Genomic DNA, 16,653 nt, shown 5'->3' with positions numbered 1-16,653 from the left:
AGGTTGGTTGGTTTGACTTTATTAACGAGATTTTTAGCCCTGGGCTAGTTCATCTCGGGACCAACGGCTTTACTTCCCTTCCGAAGGAAGTCGTCACTATAACTTTTTACGTCATAAGTGACTATGTCGGGGATGGGATTCGATCCCAGGTCCTCGGCGTGAGAGGCGAGTGTTCTAACCACTACACCAGGTCCGTCCCCAAAGCTAAAATATAGTGTCTCCAATTGAGCTGAAATTTTGCACATTTGTTATGGGACCTAAATGCAACCAAAAAAGTGGACTGGAGCGAGAATCTAAATGTTTCATATAAACGTGTCCCAGGCTACTGCTCAGCGCTACGGCTCGCCATCGGTATCCAAGTTGTGAAACAACTGCTTAGTAACAAAGAGCCTCTACAACTGTTTTCGCCTCATTATGCAGGTGTCTAGATGGCCTACATGATATGGTCGAAGACTCGCGATCCAAGAGTTACAATTTCGATGCTTGTTGAAAACTTTTGTAATCACTTCAATTATTGCGCTAAATTTTAAGATGAAACTCCTTTGAATCCACTAATAACTGTATAAAAGTAGTGGTACACAAAAAATATTCTCCTATTTGTTGGTTATAGTGAAATTATAATTGCTAAGACGTTGTTACCAGTAATCGCTATTTCAATTTGAGTCTTTTCCCCTTCGACTAAATAAGATTGCTTGATGTCGTACGTAACCATCCACGTATCTGTCAGCCCTGCAAGCGAGCAGCCGGCGTAAAATTAGAAAAATAAAAAAAATCGAAATGCTGTAATCCAGTGATTGTTTTAGCACGGTTTAGAGAAATTTTAAGTTGTTTTCATCAGAAATCAACCAGTCATTGTTCTTCAATTAACAAGTAGTGAAAGTAAACTGTGTTGAAGGTTCTACGTTTAGCGAAAGTGGTAAAATTCAGCGAAAAGTGTGCTTCGTTTGCAGGCGGATAAGGGTAAACAATAATTGCATTTCTCACTGATCAATGCTTAATACGGTGGATACTAGCACATCACATAGTAGCAGGTGGAAATTTCATGAACCGTGCAATGAACATGAACAATAATTGTAGCATGAACAATAATTGTAGTGCATGAACAATAATTGTAGCAAAGTTTAACGTCCGTGTTGAAAATTAGCACGGTTCATGAAATTTCCACCTGCTACTATGTGATGTGCTAGTATCCACCGTATTAAGCATTGATCAGTGAGAAATGCAATTTTTCCAGTATTGCAGTGAATGATGCTGATACAAACCGATGCCAAACAATTCTTTCTCAAAACGGCTTTAGCATTGTACAATAACATTTTGATGATTCCTCTCCGAACGCTAGCCAGAGTCGGTCGTGTCTTCTTGCTACCTACGAGTCAAGTGAAGTGATTCTTGCAGAATAGTGAACTGTTTTTTCCCCACGTTGCGTGGTTTTTTACGGTTACTTTTATAGTGCATATAATCGCTTACCCGCGTTCCGGACCACGGAAGCAGCCAGCCTTAAGCCTAGTCTTCTGGCTGGACTGTTCAACTTTAACCAAGGCCATCCGCTGTGCCATCATCATCAGCACACCAGAGGCCATACATCAACAGGCGGCCGTTTGCTGCCAACCGGCTGCTCAATCTTCATTCCTAGCAGCACCCGGACAATACATCCATCTGCTGACCAGCACGTGCTTATCGAAAACAACAGCACCGGAGAAGCATACATTGGATGCATTGAATAAGTATTTACTTCGTTCTGCCGATCTCTTTGTCTACGGTCTGTCCTTTCTCCGACGTTGTTAGCAGGTGATCAATTCACCTACCATCGGTAATTACTTTTCTTACTATTTTTTTTTCTCATCGTTAATTTCGTTTTCATTTTTCATAATAAATTTATTATTAGTATTAAGTCCCCTAAAGGGCAATTCCCTTGTTTTGCTTTTTGTTTTTTTTTTCTAACGTTTTTTTTTCTGCTGTACATTTTTTTTCATTATTATTATAATTATTAATCCGTACATTATTTGTGGTTAATTTACCCAAAGTGCAATCACAATTTGCATTCCCCTTTTTTATTGTAAATATTTTGTAATTACCTTTATTTGCAATTAGTATTATTTTCATTGTTATTAAAACTACCGTTAAGTGCAAACCAGCCAAACACCGTTCACATTTCTTGGTCCACTATATTATTTTATTTGCACATATATTTTGAACTGTCTTTTGAAGGGGTAATACTCGCGGGGGTTCGTCACGCTTCGAAATTTCCTCGGATGATGAATCAAGTACGAAACATTCTAACGTTGTCCCAAAATTGATTCCGCTGCATATTGCCGAAATGGAGACGACTGATACAGTTAACCTTTCTCCATTTCTTCCAGTCGCCTCGGAAGAACACGCAAACAGTTCATCCAGCATTGACCCTTCCGAAGATGTTGAATCTATTGAATCTCCTTCTTACGAAATTTTGACCAATGATCAAGTGCCAATGGATACGTCCTCCATCACTCGTAAAACAAATCAACCCCTGGTGCTTTCCTCTTCTTCTGGTACAGTTAAGGAAGCGACCCCCCGCCTGAAAGCTTATCCACCCGGATCTAAGGGTCCCTTTCTGGTTTTCTTCCGGTCCAAAGGCAAACCGTTGAACAAATTACAAATTGAGAAAGATCTGGCAAAGTCGTTTCGGGGCATCGAATCAGTAGATGCTCCCAGCCGTGACAAACTGCGTGTCACGGTTAGTGATCGTGAACAGGCCAATAAGATTGTTGCCTACAAACTCTTCTCGATGGAGTACAGAGTATACCTTCCAAGTCGAGAAATTGAGATCGCAGGAGTGGTCACCGAACCGTATTTAAGTTGTGCTGACATCAAATCTGGTGTTGGAGGGTTTAAAAACCGTGCCGTCCCTCCAGTCGCCATACTTGATGCCAGACAAATGAACCAGGTGGCTCCTGATGGCAAAAAACAGCCCTCGAATTCATTTTGCGTAACCTTCTCCGGATCGGCGCTTCCAGATTACCTGGTGATCGGGAAACTTCGGTTACCCGTTCGCCTCTATAAACCGACGGTTATGCACTGTGATAAGTGCCAGCAAATTGGTCATACATCACCTTTCTGCTGCAACAAACCACGGTGCGCAAAGTGCGGTGAGCTACATGTGCAGGGTGCCTGCAGTTCTGAACCCAAGTGTGCATGCTGTGGTCAAGCTCCACATGAGCTTACTGCGTGCCCGAAGTTTATAGAGCGGGAGAAACATCAAATACGCTCTCTGAAACAACGGTCAAAGCAATCTTACGCAGAAATGCTAAAGAAGATTGCACCTACTGTTGTTCCACCAGCCCGCAACCATAACCTCTTTACTTCCCTGCCTGATGATGATCAAGGCTCTGACTCTGAGGCAGGTGAAGAATTTAGTGTTATACAAACAGGAACAAAGCGAAAACGAGCTATAGCACGAAGGCACCGTCAGCAAGCTTTCCATGTCCCTGTTGCTCAACAGAATTCTCCACCCTCCCTGAAAAAGTCAAGAGGTGATGGAAATACATCTAAAAAAATACTTCCAGGCTTTAAATTGAAACCTGGAGATTTTCCATCACTTCCGGGAACATATAAAACCCCAGATGTCCCAGTTTTTCGCCCGGAAAGACACCCATCAAACATTTTCACAAGTCGACAAGAACGTGTCGAAACTTCCGACAAAATAACGCTTTCTGGGATTGTGGAAATCATCTTCGATACAATGGAAGTCTCACCCGCAATAAGAAACCTAATAAACATGGCACTTTCTTTAGTAAAACCTTTTCTTAAGCGACTGACTTCAAAATGGCCGATTCTTGAATCTTTCATATCTTTCGATGGATAATTCAACCAACGAGGTCGGAGATATGATCGAAATCCTTCAGTGGAATTGTAGAAGCATTATTAAAAATATTGAAGCTTTTAAATTTTTAGTTCATAGCACACGCTGTGACGCATTTGCTCTTTGTGAAACATGGCTTACTTCTGATAAAAATGTCCCTTTCCACGATTTCAATATTATTCGCCACGATCGAGGGGACGGTTATGGAGGGGTGTTATTGGGGATCAATAAGCGCCACTCCTTTTATAGAATTGATTTTCCCCCGATGACAGGCACTGAAGTAGTTGCATGCCAGGTTACTATACGAGGGAAAAACTTTAGCATTGCAAGCGTCTACCTGCCGCCGAGTGCCAGGATATCTCGCAGAGACCTAGCAGACATCTGCTGCGCTATGCCAGCCCCACGGTTGATCGTAGGTGATTTCAATTCACACGGTACAGCCTGGGGGTCAATGTACGACGACAACCGTTCAACCTTGTTATATGACCTATGCGACGACTTCAACTTGACTATTTTGAACACTGGGGAAGCAACACGAATTAAACCTCCAGCTCCTCCAAGTATTTTAGACCTCTCAATATGTTCGAATTCGCTATCATTGGATTGCACGTGGAAAGTGATTCAGGATCCCCATGGTAGTGATCATCTGCCTATCAAAATTTCAATCACCAATAATTCGTGTCAGGTCCGCCAGATCGACGTCGCATATGACCTCACGAAACACATTGACTGGGGAAAATATGCCGAGGCGATTTCCGATGGCGAGCAGTCGGTCAATACTCTTCCTCCGTTGGAAGAATATCAGTTCCTATCCGAGTTAATCATCAACAGTGCTCTTCAAGCGCAGCGTCGACCAATACCGGGATCGAAAGTTCGACGTCGGCCACCCACCCCGTGGTGGGATGAGAAGTGCACCGCAGTGTACCGGGAAAAATCCGCCGCGTTTAAAGAATACCGGAAACGTGGTTCTAGGGAAAACTACGAGCGCTATACCTCTCTTGAACGCAAGTTTGGTAGTCTCGTCAAAGCGAAGAAACGAGGATATTGGCGAAATTTCGTCAACGGGCTTTCGCGAGAAACTTCGATGACTACATTGTGGACCGTCGGGAGAAAAATGCGCAACGCGTCAGCGGTAAATGAAGATAAAGAACACTCTTCTCGGTGGATCTTCCAATTTGCCAAGAAAGTATGTCCTGACTCCGTACCCGTGTATGGAACGGTTCGCGATGGTTTAACAGAGAGAAGCGAAATCGATAGTCCCTTTTCGATGCTTGAACTTTCACTTGCTCTCCTCTCATGTAACAACTCTGCTCCAGGAATGGATAGAATTAAGTTCAACTTGCTTAAAAACCTCCCAGACGTCGCGAAGAGGCGCTTGTTGAACTTATACAATCAGTTCCTGGAAGACAACATTGTTCCGGATGATTGGAGACAAGTGAGAGTGATTGCCATCCAAAAGCCCGGAAAATCCGCGTCCGACTACAACTCGTACCGCCCTATTGCGATGTTGTCGTGCTTGCGCAAGCTGTTAGAGAAGATGATTCTCCATCGGCTTGATAAATGGGTTGAATCTAATGGCTTTCTTTCAGCTACTCAATTTGGTTTCCGCAGAGGCAAGGGAACGAGCGACTGTCTTGCGCTGCTTTCAACAGAAATTCACCTGGCCTATGCTCGAAAGGAACAAATGGGATCAGTATTTTTGGACATTAAGGGAGCTTTTGATTCAGTATGTATTGATGTCCTTTCAGACAAACTCCATGATTGTGGACTTTCACCATTATTGAACAACTATTTGTATAATTTGTTGTCTGAGAAACGAATGAGTTTTTCTCACGGAACCTCAACAACTTCACGAATTAGCTACATGGGTCTCCCCCAGAGCTCATGTTCAAGCCCCCTTCTTTACAATTTCTATATCAGAGATATTGATGATTGTCTCATGGAAAATTGCTCGCTTAGACAGCTTGCGGATGATGCCGTTGTTTCTGTAACAGGATCAGGGGCGGAAGATCTGCAAGGACCATTGCAAGATACTCTAGACAATTTGTCTACTTGGGCCTTAAAGCTGGGTATCGAATTCTCTCCGGAGAAAACCAAGTTAGTTGTCTTTTCTAAGAAGCATAACCCAGCAAAGGTAGTGCTTCAAATGGTGGGTAAGGAACTAACTCAGGATCTTTCATATATGTACTTAGGGGTCTGGTTCGACTCTAAATGCACCTGGGGAAAGCACATTAAGTATCTGTATCAGAAATGCCAACAACGAATCAACTTCATGCGTACTCTCACCGGAACATGGTGGGGAGCCCATCCGGAAGATCTGATAAAGCTGTACCGCACTACAATCCTATCCGTCCTCGAATACGGTAGCTTTTGTTTCCAATCCGCCGCGAAAACACATATTCTGAAGCTTGAGCGTATCCAGTATCGCTGTCTTCGGATTGCGTTAGGCTGCATGAACTCGACTCATACAATGAGTTTGGAGGTATTAGCAGGAGTTCTTCCTTTATCAGATCGTTTCGCGGAATTGTCACTCAGGCTCCTCATGCGATGTGAAGTATTGAATCCATTGGTAATTGAAAATTTTGAAAAGCTAATCGAAAGAAATCCTCAAACAAAATTCATGACACTGTACTACTGGTACATGAGTCTGGAGATTAATCCTTCTTTGAATGCTCCCAATCGTATTTGCTTCCCAAATCTCTTCAACTCCACTGTAGGTTTTGATCTGACCATGAGGCGAGAAACCCATGGAATTCCAGATCTACTCCGATCGGAGTTCATACCACTAATTTTTGCAAACAAGTTCGGCCAGGTCAGCAGCGACAGAACGTTTTATACTGACGGGTCAAAAACAAATGATTCCACTGGATTTGGTGTATACAACGAATTTCATAGCGCCGCCCACAAACTTCAGAACCCTTGTTCAGTATACGTCGCAGAATTAGCGGCTATACACTATGCATTAGAGCGAATTGCCTCTCTTCCCTCTGAACGATATTTCATTTTTACGGATAGTCTCAGCTCCATCGAGGCTATACGTTCAATGAGGCCGGTAAAGCACTCACCGTATTTTCTCAGTGAAATACGATCTAAATTGAGTGCTTTGTCGAATCATACCATCACCTTGGTTTGGGTCCCCTCGCATTGCTCGATTCCGGGCAATGAGAAAGCGGACGCACTCGCCAAGGTGGGCGCTATGGAAGGCGATATTTATGATCGACAAATCGCCTTTGAAGAATTTTTCACAATTGCTCGTCAGCAGACCTTGCTCAGTTGGCAACAAAAATGGGATAAAGGGGATTTGGGCAGGTGGTTACATTCCATTCTCCCGCAGGTGTCAAAGAAGTCGTGGTTTAAAGGGATGAACATGAGTCGCGACTTTATCAAGATAATGTGTCGGCTGATGTCCAACCACTACTCGTTAGGCTCGCATCTCTATCGAATAGGGCTCGCAGATAACAATCGATGTGGTTGTGGAGCTGGTTACCAAGACATCAACCATGTTGTCTGGTACTGTCCCGAATACGGAATTGCCAGATCAAATCTATGTATATCTCTCAGGGCCCGAGGAAAACCAGACAAGGAAGACATTAGAGATGTGTTGGGTAGACTGGACTTTGACTACATGTTACTTGTTTACAAGTTTCTGAAGCAAATCGACGTTTTTGTTTGATAATATGCTTTTTGTTCCGCTTGTCCACCTCGTTTACCCCTTCCCGTTTTTTGGATGTCCACCTTGTTTCCCTCGAAACCCGTTTGTTTGTACCGTTACAGGTTGTCGTCATGTCCACTCCGCGTTGATCAGCACCAATAACGCCACTACAATATGCTGCTGTTGAAGATCAACAAGTAAACCCAAAATTCCCATCCCTTCCAAAAATGATTGTTCTCCTTAACCTCGACCAAACCGCGAGTTTTACGGTTCCCCAAAACTAACCTAGATAATAAGAAGCAAATATGATTTTGTAAAATAAATCAATAGAATCCGGCTCCGTAATGCCTAAGAGCGCTTGAGCCTGCTAAATAAATGATAAGATAAAAAAATAAAAAAACATTTTGATAAATCTTGATCTCTTTTTGGAAATAATGCAAAGAAGATGCATCTTACCGTATTCTCAATCCGTCGTATCGTTTTCAACTCCGTCGCAATCAGTTTCCAGATTCGTCTCACAACTTACGGCTCACTGTGTGTATTGAGTGGTTAAAACACAACATATCAACGCTATGATAAAATGTTTCACTAGAATATATAGATCTTCGGACATCTCCCTCCATTCCTTCAGCATGATGAAATATACTAATTTCCTTTAAAATTAATTGTTCGTCATCAAAATTCCGCCCGAACATATGAACACAATTCATTTTGACCGTACAATTATGGCATTTGCTCACAGTACAGCGAAAACAACACAATCAAAGGAACCGTATTTTTACGTCGAGCGTCGCCGCACACATTGATGCGCACAAGCTTTTTTTTCTCAGTACGACGGATTGAACTTTGTTTACATTCTCAATTATTCGCGGCGGTTGAGGAAATTTCGTAAAATTTGGTGATTTATGGAAGTTTTACGGCGTGTGATTGGAATGAAATCCATCAGTGAAGAAGTACGAAGGTTTTCCATAGTGAAAATAAGTGCCCGGCGAAGTAAGTCACCCACGGGGGCGGGAAGAAATTTGTATTGGAAAGTGGTGTGGCTCAGTCGATCGCTAAGCATTTCTCTCAAATCGTGTTCGTCCATGCGATTTCGGTGAAAAAGTGCAAAGTGGATAATTGAACTGAAGTTATTTACCGAAATACAGTAGTTTTATTGCATTTTTTGTATACAAGTGTACAAACCATAACAGTTTTCACAAAATTACACTTGGATAATGAATCTATGTTGCAGGTAAGTTTGAATATCCGCCGTAGTGGAACAATTAAAGTTTGATACGATGAATAGTAAGCCTTACGACGAAGTAGAACAAAACCCTAGTGTTAAAACTACGGAAATCGTAAGGTAATAGAGCTTAGTGACATTCGAACACACGTAGACTAGCATACGCTCGTCATACACAGTTTGTTTTTGTTTTCCTCAAAGAAACTTGCACACGCTTTCCATACTCATCAAAATGCATATGGAAATATTACCCAATTTGAAAAATTTACACCCGGATTCTGGGTGTTTTTCGAAACAGAGTGCATATTGTATTCCTCTAAGGTTCACAACTACATCTACACTAGGGCACCCATACCATTGGGCGTGATAACCACTATAGTGTTCTGATGTCTCGTTAGCAATTTGGGAGTGAACATTGACTGTTTAACGAGAAACTTGCGACGATCGACGCGCCACCATAATCCATGTAACGGAGGGTATTAGAATTAACTTGGAGGTGATGATTTCGCAATTTGGAGGTTAAAATCACCTCCAAACACTAGCGATTTTGCGGTGGGATGTTGACGTTTGATCACGAATAGTGTAGGTAAGTGAAATATTTTGAGAAATTATGTGGACTTCCAGAAATGTGTTTGTATATGTGAGGAAGCTATTTTCACTGCCATGACATAGATTCCTTTCTATATGTCCTTAAACAGCGCATGTGGCGGAGCGTACACAGATAAAAATAATTAAATTAAAAAAATATATATGTAGTGTTACGGTGGCTGCGACAGCAGGAATGTTTCGGACGCCTTTTTAGCACTCGCTTTTTATAGGAGAATGCTTTAAGCTGTAAATTTTATTATAATTAGTTTTACAATTTCAATTTTTAGGTTGTAATGTGATTTACGTTTTTAGTCCTTCCTTTTAATCTGTCTGTCACTGTCCGTAACGTTTATGTTGATTTTAATCTGTCTATATGTTGTATAAATATTAATTCATTCCATTTTCTGCATGTTGTGTTGTAGTATGTACTTACAAATTCATAGAATAATCCAATTTAATGTAATTCGTGTCTTAGAATAACAAATTTAGAATTAGAAACGCATGTTTTAACTGTTCCGTTTGCAAATTTGTTTTTGTTCGGTTTTTTACCGATCGTTGACAGCTACTCGGTCGTGAAGTAAACGGTATGCAAGGTCCTCTTGGTCAATCGTAGCAGTGGTGGTGCGCAAGGTGGGCTTACTCCCGCACATTCCCCGACCCGTATTGCTGCTGGTCATCCTCAGCCGTACTCCAAACAGTCACATCGAGCACCGCCACTTTAGTTACTGGTCGCTGAATAACTCCTTTAGCCGTCAATACATCTACCCTCCGTACTCTGCCGTCGCTGCCAGGGATCGCCTTCACTACTTTTCCGCGTGTCCAGCTGTTTCGAGCACTTTCTTCAACTAGGACCACCAGGTTACCAACTTCAACTGGCTTGACGTCGTCGAACCACTTCGTACGACGGCAGATCATCGGCAGATACCCCTTGATCCACTTTGTCCAGAACTCGTCCAGTAGATTCCGCACTAGATCCCAGTTGGTTCTAAGCTTCCGTCCGTTATCACCTACTGCCATCTGCATCGGCTGAACCACACCGCTTGAGCTCAGCATGAGGAAGTGGTTGGGCGTGAGCGCTTCATCATCTTCCGTATCTAGAGGCACAAATGTCAAAGGCCTGGAGTTGACGATTCCTTCGACTTCGACTAGCAGCGTCTGGAAGGTTTCTTCATCCGGTGTTCTGGTGACCGATAGCGTTTCTAACGAAGACTTCACCGTCCTCACCAGGCGTTCCCAGGCACCACCCATGTGTGGAGCAGCGGGAGGGTTGAAACGCCATTGGGTGTCACGATTGGTAAAGGTTTTAGCCAAGTCGCGGTTTACCGCCGATACTTCCTCTCTTAGTTCTCGACTCGCTCCCACGAAGTTCGTGCCGTGGTCGCTATATATCTCCTGTGGGGCGCCTCGTCTGGCTACAAACCGCCTCAGAGCCATCTTACACGATTCACTGGACAAGGTGCTGGCCACCTCCAGGTGTACGGCCCGTATCGTTAAACAGGTTATGAGTACGACCCATCGTTTCATGTTACTCCTTCCGATGCGGATCAGAAAAGGCCCACAGTAGTCGATACCGATGAAGGTGAACGGACGGACATACGGGGTCACTCTAGCTGCTGGAAGGGGAGCCATTCGTGGTGCTTTTGGAACAGTGCGATATACGGAACACCATAAACATCGCGTAGCTATCTTTCGGACCATGGTCCTCAAGTTAGGTATGTGGAAAATTTGTCGAATCTCGTTGGTTACAGTTTCCCTGTACCCGTGCGCGTACTTCTGATGAAAGAGCTCGACGACCAATTCGGTGAAGCGATGCTTTTTTGGGAGTATGACAGGAAACTTGGATGCATAGGGAACGAATTTAGCTGCTCCAATCCGTCCTTCGACACGCAGGACACCGTGATCATCAAGAAACGCTGAAAGTTTCCGTAGAGGACTACCCTTTGCCAACCGCTTGGCTTGTTCTGGTGGAAGATCCTGGTTTCGACGTATCGTCGACACTTCCACGGGATACGTTTCGGCTTGTACTAATTTCCACAGCATGGCTTCCTCTTTCAGAAGTTCCTCCTTTGAGAGCACATCGTCACCATGGATATCGTTCTTTGCTCTTCCTCGACAACGATCGACGAACCGTAGGACGTAACCCATTGTTCTCAGCAGCCGTTGAAATTTAGAAAATCGTTGAAAATCGATGAGAGACTCTGGAACTCTATGATGAGCTTGAACCGTACGCATTTCTTCCGGAGTGTCCGTTGGTGAGAACTCCTGGCTCGGCCACTTGGATTCTTCCTCGTAGAGGAATTCAGGCCCAACAAACCAACGGCTGTCGGCTTGGAAGCTAGGTCCCTTGCCCCACTTCGTGGCTTCATCCGCTACATTCAGTCGTGTTGGAACCCATTTCCACTCAGCCAAAGTGGTTTCGCTGAGGATTTCGCTGACCCTGTACGCCACGAACTGCCGGTACTTCCGTTGGTGTGACCGAATCCAGGATTGTACTGTTTTCGAGTCGCCCCAAATCATACGACGGCTGATCGGTAGAGTATGGTTTTCCTGTACCGATTTCATTAGTCGCACGCCGATAACCGCAGCTTGCAACTCTAGCCGAGGAACCGACATTGGTTTCAGCGGAGCTACTTTTGTTTTGGCGGACACAAGTGCACAACGCACTTGTCCGCGGTCGACTATCCGGAAATAAGCTGCACAAGCATACGGTGCCTCACTCGCATCGACGAACACATGAAGTTCCAAGCTGCCTAGGCTGCGTGGCTCGTACCCTGGGAAGTAGCAGCGAGGGATCTTCACCTGGTTGAGATGACGGAGTACTTCCACCCAACGTCTCCATTGACTGGCTAGCTGTTCTGGAATTGGGTCATCCCAGCCCACACCAGCTCTCAAAATGTCCTGAATCAAGCGCTTGCCGTGTACGACGAACGTCGCAACGAGCCCGAGGGGGTCAAAAATGCTCATGACGACTTTTTACCAAACTATTTGTTTCTATTCTTAATTCGCATGCTCCGCTTAGAAGAAAATTAGTTACGAATCCGACTAGTCCTTGGATCAATGGTAACATAAGCCGATTATTCAAAAATCGATCAGACGCATATGAATGCTGGAAGCGGGATAAAAGTGATTCTCAAAAATGGAAAAATTTCACACGCCTTCGCAATCTTACCAATCGTGAAGTTGAACGCACCAAAAAAGAATTTTTCGCCTCAAAGCTTAGTGCTAATCTTCCCGCGAAACAGCTTTGGAAAAATATCAAACGACTGGGGTTGAAACTAACAAACACTACTATTGGAGGTGGTGATGTATGTGCCGATTCATTGAACACATTTTTCGTATCCCATAATGTTCCTATCTCGTTCAATCCGAATAACAATTCTTCTGAACTCGAACCAAACTTTTCCTTCCGATCCGTAAACAATGATGAAGTCCTTAAGGAGTTCATTTCCGCTTCATGTGATGCTATTGGTGTTGATAACATTCCGTTAAAAATTCTGAAGATGTCCCTCTGCGTTACATTACCTTACATTACAGATATTTTCAACTTTTGCATTATCACTTGTGAGTTTCCTATTGACTGGAAAGTGGCTAAAGTCATACCAATTGGTAAGATTGAAAATCCTGTATCAGTAAATGACTACCGTCCCATAAGCATTCTTCCTGCTCTCTCTAAAGTTTTTGAATCGATTCTTACGAACCAGCTCAACGAGTACTTAAGCCAGGAAAATCTGTTATGTCCTTTGCAATCAGGTTATAGGAAAACATGCAGTACTGTAACTGCCTTGATAAAAATTGAAAATGACATTAAAGAAGCTCTAGACAAAAAAATGATTACCATAATGGCCCTTCTGGATTTTAGTAAGGCATTTGACACCATAGATCATCGACTATTATGCAAAAAGCTGAAAAATATTTTCCTGATAGATAATCTTTCCATTAATCTGTTAAGGTCCTACTTACAGAATCGTGTCCAGTATGTTGAATTTAACTTCCAACAATCTAAAACGATTAATGTAGAAAATGGAGTCCCTCAAGGGTCAATTCTTGGTCCGATACTTTTTTCAATGTATATAAACGATTTGCCTTCTGTACTATCCTACTGTAAATTTCATTTGTATGCAGACGATTGTCAATTATACATTTCAGGAAATCATAAAAATATTTCTGACATTGTAAACCTCATTAACATGGATATACGTCGCATCTTGATATGGTGTGAGCAAAACGGATTACAACTAAATGCAAAAAAGACGCAAACTATAATTTTCCGCACCAAGCGAACAGTTCTAACAGATACAGTGCCCGAAATTCCTATAAGCGCATGACCATTTTTCACCGGCACATGTAGAAAGTCCAATACTTCAATAAATCATCTCTGCTTTTAGGTATTCGGATAATATGATATTTCTACCAACTACTAAGACTTTTCTTTCAAACAGTTTGGAATGAAGAGGAAAAAACGGGATTTGAGTATGGAAATTCTTATAAGCGCACCTTTATTTTCAGATCATAAAAAATCATATCACAAGAACACAACAACTTTAGTACTTGGTTTGTTTACCATTTTTCAGAATTGTTTCATAAATTCGTTTCGGCATTGAATCGACGAGGTTCTGCAGCATTGTCAAAGGAATTTTACGCCACTCCTCTCTAACAGCTGCTTCCAGCTCTCGAACTGATCCGAACTGCCGTCCTCCACTGTAAACCCGTCTTGCGAGGATTCCCCAAAGATTTTCGATTGGGTTTAGGTCCGGACTCCGCGCTGGCCAATCCATAACTGGGATGTCCCGCTCCAAAAACCATTGTTTGGAGGCCTTGCTGACATGGATCGCAGCGTTATCTTGTTGAAAAACAAATTCGTTTTCCATCACATCCTCCGTAAATGGGATCAAAACACTGTCCAGAAGCTCAACATAGTTTTCGGACTTCATTCTGGTAGTAATTGTTGCAATCGGGGTTTTACCTCTACGTGAAAATGCAGCCCAGACCATCAAACTTCCTCCACCGAAATTTCTGCTCAGCTTCACTTGCGGATCCTTCCGAAGATCGTGCCAATAATACGCGCAGCAGTCAGGACCATCAAGATTAAACTTCTTCTCGTCGGAAAAAATCACGTTGTTCCATTCCCGCTTCCAAGACATATGGTTTCTGGCAAAATCCAGTCTTGCCTGAACATGCCTCGGAGTAAGGTTGGGTTTTTTGGCCTTTTTCGTGTACACCATGTGTCCAGATCCACGTAGTATTTGAGATACTCGCCTTGTTGTGATGGAAAGACCCAATTCCTTCTTAATACCGGATGAATCCAGCTCCCCGGCTTCACCAAGCTGGATAATTCGGTTCCTCTCACGGTTGGTGATCTTGGAGTTGCCCTTGTTTTTCTTCCGGATGCCGTAATTCTCACCTTTCTTCAGGAAATTTCGCACGACCGTCTCTCCTCTACCGATCTTCTTGGCGATTGCACGGTTACTTTGGCCAACATCCTTCAATTCAAGGATTAATCTTCGCTCCGTTTCGTCCAAGAACTTTCCTTTCGGCATCTTGAAAACTGTCAACAAACAACACTGTGCACGAATCGCAAAACTTTCCGCACGCATCCGTTTACATCGGCAGCAAAAGAAAATGACAAGTTTTTGTAGTGTGAGTGAAGCAAACACAAATGGCGTTAGCTTGGACACTGTGTGCTTATAGGAATTTCCTGGCCAAAAAATGATATTTTTATTTCACAAAATCGAAAAATTATTAATTTTGACTGTCTTTCATACAACCAAGTGGAAATATAGTAAATATCATTTTAGTAACAGATCGTCAATGTTTTATGTAATAACTAGTCGCAAATGTTGAAAAATGCGTGTGCGCTTATAGGAATTTCGGCCACTGTATTCCACTGATTAGAGTTAATGATAATCTGATTAACTATACAGATGTGGTAAAAAACCTGGGTCTTCTTATGGATTGTAATTTAAACTGGAACGCACAAGTTAATTCCTTGTGCAAAAAAGTTTATAATGCTTTGCACTCTCTAGTTATTTTGAGACATTGCACTCCATTGCATATAAGAGTTCATCTTGCGAGATCACTTTTAGTGCCCTTGTTCGACTATGGTGATGTTCTATTTGGTCTTGTATCTAAGAAAAATTTAAATAAACTAAATCTAGTTTTTAATGCGGTCACCAGATATGCATACAACCTGAAAAAATACGATCATATATCAAACTTTAGAAAGGCAATACTTGGATGTGAATTCACAACTCATCTAAAGTTCAGAATGTGCATTCAAACTTACAAAATATTGAATAATCCTCCACCTTATTTACAAAACTTATTTACTTATGCTCGATCATCACGTGTATCTTTATTGTCAGTCCCTCATTGTTCCACCAATTATTTGAAAGAATCTTTTCGTCATCGCGCTGTAAAAATTTGGAATGAATTGCCAAGAGATTGTAGAACTGAATTAGGATTCTTTTCATTTAGACGAAAAACTAAAATTTACTTGAATTCTGTTTAATATTACATTGGTATTAGAGGTTACTTATATTAAAATACAGGCATATACTTTGAAAATCAATAGATGATTATTTGTGCTACTGTAGTTTGAATAAATAAATAAATAAATAAATAAATAAATAAATAAATAAATAAATACGACTCTCAGGACCTGGCGTTTTGTTGGAGTGATCTCCTCATCCAACAGTTGTAGTACATCGGCACGCAGCTTGAGTGCAAACGTAAATTCGTCGCTTTCTGGCAGCCACGTGATTCCCAGCACTCGTTCCGTATCGGTCGACTTCTCCGCGATGAAGTGTTTCGCAGATTCCGAACTTTGCTCCCCGACCCGTCGAAGAACTTGTTCAGAGCTTGAGAGCCAATTTCGGATCTCGAATCCGGCACTAGCGTGTATCTCCTTTACTTCAAGCGCTACGTGAACTACTTCTTCCACTGTATCCGAACTATTCGCGTAATCGTCTACGTAGGTGTTGTCCACTATGGCTTCTGCGGCTTCCGGGTATATTTGTTTCCATTTTTCAGCGTTCTTGTTCTTCACATATTGTGCGGAGCATGGCGAACATGTCGACCCAAAGGTTGCAACGTCCATCACGAATTCCTGCATCTGATCCTCTGGATTATCCCGCCACAAGAAGCGTTGTGCTTGGCGATCTTCCGGCCGAATCATGATTTGGTGGAACATTTCTTTTATGTCACCAGTGATGGCAACCTCTCGCTGACGAAACCGGAACAACACAGATGGTAGCGATGTGAGAAGGTCCGGGCCCTTCATCAGCATGGAGTTCAAAGAAACTCCGCTAGTCTTCGTCGCTGCGTCCCACACAACTCGTACTTTCCCGGGCT

At 42.7% G+C, this 16,653-nt stretch overlaps 1 protein-coding gene across 7 annotated transcripts in view; it reads left to right on the top strand.

Annotated features, from left to right (window-relative positions):
* Window positions 1-16,653, top strand: part of LOC5565467 (dipeptidyl aminopeptidase-like protein 6) — a 546,556-nt gene that overhangs the window by 266,982 nt on the left and 262,921 nt on the right. The window lies entirely within an intron of this gene.

Source organism: Aedes aegypti, unplaced genomic scaffold (assembly GCF_002204515.2).
Source record: "Aedes aegypti strain LVP_AGWG unplaced genomic scaffold, AaegL5.0 Primary Assembly AGWG_AaegL5_hic_scaff_5_PBJ_arrow, whole genome shotgun sequence".
Lineage (NCBI taxonomy): Eukaryota > Metazoa > Arthropoda > Insecta > Diptera > Culicidae > Aedes > Aedes aegypti.
This window is presented reverse-complemented; position numbering and strand designations above follow the sequence as displayed.